The 5,939-nt window shown below is 43.1% G+C and overlaps 2 protein-coding genes across 2 annotated transcripts in view; both read left to right on the top strand.

Moving 5' to 3' along the window:
- The window catches only part of LOC123982746 (stonustoxin subunit beta-like), an 868,592-nt gene that overhangs the window by 3,701 nt on the left and 858,952 nt on the right, over positions 1 to 5,939 (top strand). The gene's annotated exons all lie outside the window — the stretch shown is intronic.
- The window catches only part of LOC123982745 (neoverrucotoxin subunit beta-like), a 9,544-nt gene continuing 9,517 nt past the window's right edge, over positions 5,913 to 5,939 (top strand). Inside the window, exon 1 of the mRNA XM_046068545.1 lies at positions 5,913 to 5,927. The gene's annotated coding sequence lies outside the window, so the exon portion shown is untranslated. The remainder of the gene's footprint in view (positions 5,928 to 5,939) is intronic.

The following is a 5,939-nucleotide window of genomic DNA, read 5'->3' as shown; positions in this document are numbered from 1 at the left end:
GACACGCTGCTACTCCCAAATGTATTTTAGCTGTGTGAAAAAGTTTGTACTTGTGAAAATGTTTTGTACTTTTACATTCAAATGTGTGAATGTGTAAAAAAGTTTTGTACCTGTGAAAATGGGCCAGCCCTTGATTCTCGGCAACCCTAGACATAATTAATTAATCAAGAGTCATCCATTTTACTCATCCTGTGATGGTGAGAGGCCCATGGAATAAGTGATGAGCACATTTAAGTATAAAAAACAGTTCAAAGTGACTTTTGTATGTTTAAGGAGTCATGATTGTTGAGTCTAAACAATTACAGACAAGTCTGGAAAAAACAATGTGTTAGTGCTTTAGGAAGTCACAATATAAGGCTATACTGTTAGCATGATGTTACCTCTAAACTGCTTGGTGAAAAAAGTTTGTTAAAATAGCTTTTTTACTGTGATTCTACTTTGCATTCCTACATTTTATCACCAAAGAAGATCGCGTAAAATGATTGACATGACAAAGTACATAGCCTGATCAAATACAACACATGTTGTCACTGCTACTCCCAAATGCCTTGTAGCTGTTTGAAAATGTTTTGTACTTGTGGGACATTCAAACGTTTGATTGTGTAAAAATTATCAGTACAAATAAATTTAATTTTTCAATTTGTTTGTGGGTGAAAAAACTCAGAATTCAGTTGTTTGTGTATCTCCCAGTAGCCTCCTTCGCTGTCCGAGACAATCCGTGATCCACGCCGAGACGATGGGGTTGTCTGGCGAGAAGGATAGGTAGAGTTGCGTTTCGTCTGCGTAGCAGTGGTAAGAGAAGCCGTGCGAGCGAATGATCGGCCCCAGTGAGGTGGTGTAAATTGAGAAGTGAAGAGGCCCAAGCACTGAGCCTTGGGGCCCCCCTGTGGAGAGGCAGTGGGAGGAGGATAATTGTCCATGCCACACAACATTGTAGGAACGCCCCTGGAGGTTGGATTGAAACCCCGGAGTGCTTTACTCAAGATCCCAATTGTTGAGAGTGAGGATAGCAGGATCCTGTGATTTACTGTGTAAAAGGCAGCTGATAGGTTAAGCAGGATAACAACTGAGGATTGGGCTGCAGCTTTAGCTGACTTTAGGGCTTTTGTTACAGACAAAAGAGCCGTTTCAGTTCTGGCCACTCTTAAAACCAGACTTATATGCATCTAGGAGGTTTCCATGAAAGGAATTCTGAGACCTGTTTGAAGACTGCCCGTTCGATAGATTTGTCTAAAAATGGTATAAGAGAAACTGGCTGATAATTCTTAACTTGAGTTGGGTCGAGGGCTTTTTGAGCAAGGGTGTATCCCGAGCCCTTTTGAAAGTGGTCGGGAAGGTTCCTGAAGCCAGAGAAGTATTTATCACAGGAGTGATTGCCAGGACCACAGTAGGAAAAATGGCTTGGAGGAGATTTGTAGGAATCGGGTCCAGAAGGCATGTAGTGGGATGGCTACGGGTCAACAGTTCTGATACTTCGCTTTCCATGAGAGGAGTAAACGAGGAGAGTTAAGTGACATTGACCTGGGAGGGAAGAGAAAAAGATGTAGTAGGATTGCTACATGTTAGCCTTGCTGTTGAGCCTTTTGTGCTTTTCCCGAGGGAGATGGAGGGAGACATGTGTAAGGACTGCTACATGGTAGGTTTTCCTGTGCCGTGTGCACAGTGAGCGCTGACCAGGACGGGAATAGAATGGCTGATTTTGAGTGATTTAGAGAATTGGCTAGTTATACCTGCAACTTTGTCTGTGAAGGAGGCAGCAGAGGTCACCAGACAAGGTTGTGGGTGGTGGAGGAGGATTTAGTAGAGCTTTAAAAGTGGAAAATAATTTCCTCGAGTCAGTGGCACTGAAAGCTTGTTTAATCACTTTCTTCTGTGTACCAGCACACCAGAGCACTGGGAGATTTCCCATGGTGTGACGGCAGGTTTGGCCGTTTATTGAGTGATAATATAGCAAGCTTTTTAGAAATAAAATAGCAAGCAGGAGAATCCACGCATCAGGCATGTCTCAAGGCCTTTTAAGATGGGGAGCAATGCACTTCCTGTGTGCTCTCATGGATCTGCGGGGTCTTACTGTGCTTCGCATGTGAACAGACAGGCAGACAAGTTCTCTGCGAGTAAACACCAGGTGCTCCATCGGTTTTAGCCATTGCAACGGCTTCTGTGCACTACTGTATCCCTGCCTTGCCAGTACAACTGTATTTTATTATATGATGATCTTTGTGCAGTGAGCACAAATGTTTTTGTGTACTAAATGTTTTTTGTAGGAATGCTTTTTAGACTTGTATAGCCTGCAGCCTACTTCCTTTCATTGTTGTTGATTATGTCCAAGGCCAGTAGACGTGTATGTATGTGAAGTTTTTGTCCGCTTTTGATAGGCCTATGATTGATTTCTTGGGTGTAAAGATAATAATTTGAACATCTGAGCAAATGTTGTATAGATTAGAGAGAGTTTTTGAGGGTGCACCCATAGCCATAGCATATCTTGAAAATTCATTGTTAAGATAGGCTAGGCCTGTTTGTAGGTCAGTCCCAAATGTTTGTATTTTGTAATATGGACAACTTTCTTTCCAGATGAAGGTGGCCAATCTATACCAAGTTTGGTACCCGTCAAAAAATAGGGGTAATCTACAAAATTTGCAGTCTGGTGGTTTGTGTGAACAGGGTAGCCTGAATTATTGTGCAATTCCGTCCCTGCATCTGTGTACACATATCCTGTTCAGTTTTCATGTGACGTTGACTCCTCCCTTGGAGAGACGTTAATTTCCGTTGTCTGCAAACCAATATGCAAGTGACACACTGTTACTTTGAGTTTGTTACTTTTTGCGTTGCCAAAATTCTGGATGGTTGTTCTGCTTTTGGATTTACTAATCAAGGAGCAGGGGACAAGCCTGTGTTGTGTTAGGTAAGGGATTTCTCAGAAGGTAAAAATAGGCTAAACATAACCGCAGTCGAGCGGCGGCAGGGACCTGGTGGTTTTTAACGGTAGAAATGCGGCAGCGGATGCTGTAACGTTATATGGATCGGAAATGCACAATACTTGCAGTTTGTGTTCAAATCTTTCTTTTTCTTAAGTTGAAAGGTGATCCAAATCTGACTGCTTCTGGGCATCTCTACGGGGGAGTTAAAGCCATAATGTTTCTCTGTTGTTTTGAGAAGGTTTTGGTTCCTTTTCCCTTGCTGTTTAAGGTGTTACCTTCAGTCTGCTGGCTGTAACTAAACACATCTGATCTGAATTACATAGTAATCAGATACAAGATGGCACTGAAACACTATGTTAACGGGCCTGGGGCTAAAGGCCGTACTGTTTATTATCAAGCTGCGGTCTCTGTTGATCTGTGTCGCCTCTGCACATGAACACACACATATGGGCGTGCACCCACACACAGCGGCCTGCACAGAGAGAGGCTGAGGTGGAGACGGTGAAGTGAAGGTAACTCTGTCCAACTCGAGTTGATGACAGCTACCCTTGTTACTGTAGTGCGTGCAGTAGAATCTCAGGAGTAAAAGACAATAAGTCTTCTTCAGTGAAAAACATCCAAACCTTGACTACGTTTGTTTGGCCCTATCTGCCTGCACTGTGTCTCTGTGGCTCTATCCATGAGCAGCAATGTGACGCCCAGAGCGCAACAACAGCAGCAGCACATGTCCGATATGATTCCAAAAAAGAAATTTGCCGAATCGGATCAATAATTGTCATGCATCCGTATCAGACACTGCCTGAAAGGTGGAGCTGGGGTGGCGGAGGGTTATGAGTTGTTGCAAAGGAAGCAGCAAGGGGAGGTAGGTAGGCTACGGCAGCTTAAATAAGGTGCCTGTATGCAATTCACCAATGAATGCTAAGAGATTAATCAGCTGAGCTGTCAACTGATGTGGCTGGCTTAAGATGGCTGCTATCAGCTTATGAGCTGAGCTGTACCTGCCTGTACTAACGCGATGCTTAATTTTGAGAGCGACATGCTCAGACTGTTACGCCAGGTGTCTGACAACATCATGGAAAGAATTCCTACAAGGGACTCCAGGTGACCCCCTTTGTTTTTAACAATAAACTGAAGTCTCAGAAAAGGACAATTCTCGCTCTGAAACCTCCTGGAAGGTGAGTTGTTGCAGAAAGACACCAGTGTAAACCTGAGTCAGAGAAGGAGAGAGGAGAAAGGAGAGTTTGTGTGGAGTAACGGTGTGAAAATAAAGTTGCTAGTAGCTTCTCTACATACACAACAACTCCCTCGTTTCAACCTTTGTCTTCCTGCAACGACTTGCTTCTCATGAGATTACAGACCAAGAATTGTCCTTGAGCGAGACAGTTAGGGCTGGCTCAGGTGAGTCCTGAACCATCCCTTAGTTATGCTGCTTAGTTATATACGGGAGACTTCCCATGATGCAATGAGCTCTTCTCTCCTCCTCTCCCTCTTCATCTGTATACATTCCTTGCCAAGGCAGTTGGCCATCCACCCTTAGTGAAGGTTCTGCTTGAGGTTTCTGCTTGCTATAAGTCCTTCCTTGGTATTTCCTCCTGTTGTTGGTTGATTTATTATCCCAATCCATTCTCATCCCACAGCGACCCCTTGACGTTGCTTTTCAACACCCTGGGCAGTGTTGGGCAGTAACGCGTTACTAGTAACTGCTTTGATGCAGTAATTACCACTCTACTCAGCCTCTTTCACATGAATATCTGAATGATTACAGGAAAGCATTGTGAAAGAAAATTTCCAAAATCCATTATGCTCTTTGATGGAAATTGTGATCAATGATAAATCCATGTTCAGATTTGGCCACATTTATAACCTCAAAACACATTTAGCTAGAGGATGTGAAACGATGATAAGATAATGGTTTGGGTTAAAATAACTACATTTCTTACGTGACTTAGATTAAGTTAAGTCACGCTTATGTGTAGCAGTGGGGGATTTAGGGGGGGGATTTATTTGGCACTGGACGATTTTAGTTTAGTGAATCTACGTTTGGACTCATTGGACATTGGGATTTGGGGGAGGCTCCCCCCCTTTAGACAGTCCTTCACTCACTGTGCTGAGGAAGTCTAATGTCAGTTTTAGATAGACAAAAGGCGTTGTCTATAGCAATATACCGTAGAATGTTGATCTTAATGTGCAAAATGAAGAGCACAAAAATGACTGTGTTCTCTAAATTTTACCCCCTGGCGCTAGGTATAAATGCCCATTTTTAAAATCTGGCTTTATCTTTACATGTTTTATCTTGCGGCTCCATACGTAACACACTTTTAAGGAAAGTCAAAGACTGGGGGACTTGAATATTATACTGAAACAAAGTTACAACAGCCGCAGGTAAATTTTCCTGCCTCATCTGAGACCATCTGGGTCTATAAAGGGGAATGTGTGCATGAAGTATGCAGTCAAAGTCCAGTTAAAACATAAACATGTATAATAAAGTCTGACAGGAGTGAGGGACAGAAGCACAATACCAATTGGTGCACAAACTTCTCCAGAATGCAGAAATGAAATGATCCAAAAAAGATTCTGGGGGACACATATTTCAGCATTGAATATTTCTTCAAAATAGTGTTAAAATATCCTCTCATCTTGTTATAGTGAACCCAATATTTGTGCGTCATCACATCTCGGAGCGTAGATCTCAAGTGTAATGTCACACCCTAATCTGAGACATTGTGTCCCCACCCCTTTTCAACACAAAGTGACGCCCTTGACACTACCTGCTTCCTCTCTCATTATTTCCCTGTTCTTTGCAGAGAAAAATATAATCTGACTGCAGGCCTCATCTCATGGCTGTTACAAATGGTAGTTGTCATGTCTGGAGGAGTGTCATGGGAGGAGGCAGCAGAAAAGAGAATCTGACAGGATATAAATCTTGCAGCATCACAGACCATCAGAGTTCCAGTTCCAGCTGGAAGTCAGGAAGACTCACGCACAACTTGTCTGTTCAGGTGCTGACGGGTACGGTAAGCT

Source organism: Micropterus dolomieu, linkage group LG14 (genome assembly GCF_021292245.1).
Source record: "Micropterus dolomieu isolate WLL.071019.BEF.003 ecotype Adirondacks linkage group LG14, ASM2129224v1, whole genome shotgun sequence".
In the NCBI taxonomy this organism is placed as follows: domain Eukaryota; kingdom Metazoa; phylum Chordata; class Actinopteri; order Centrarchiformes; family Centrarchidae; genus Micropterus; species Micropterus dolomieu.
Note: the sequence above shows the minus strand (reverse complement) of the source record. Positions and strands in the feature narration are given on the sequence as shown.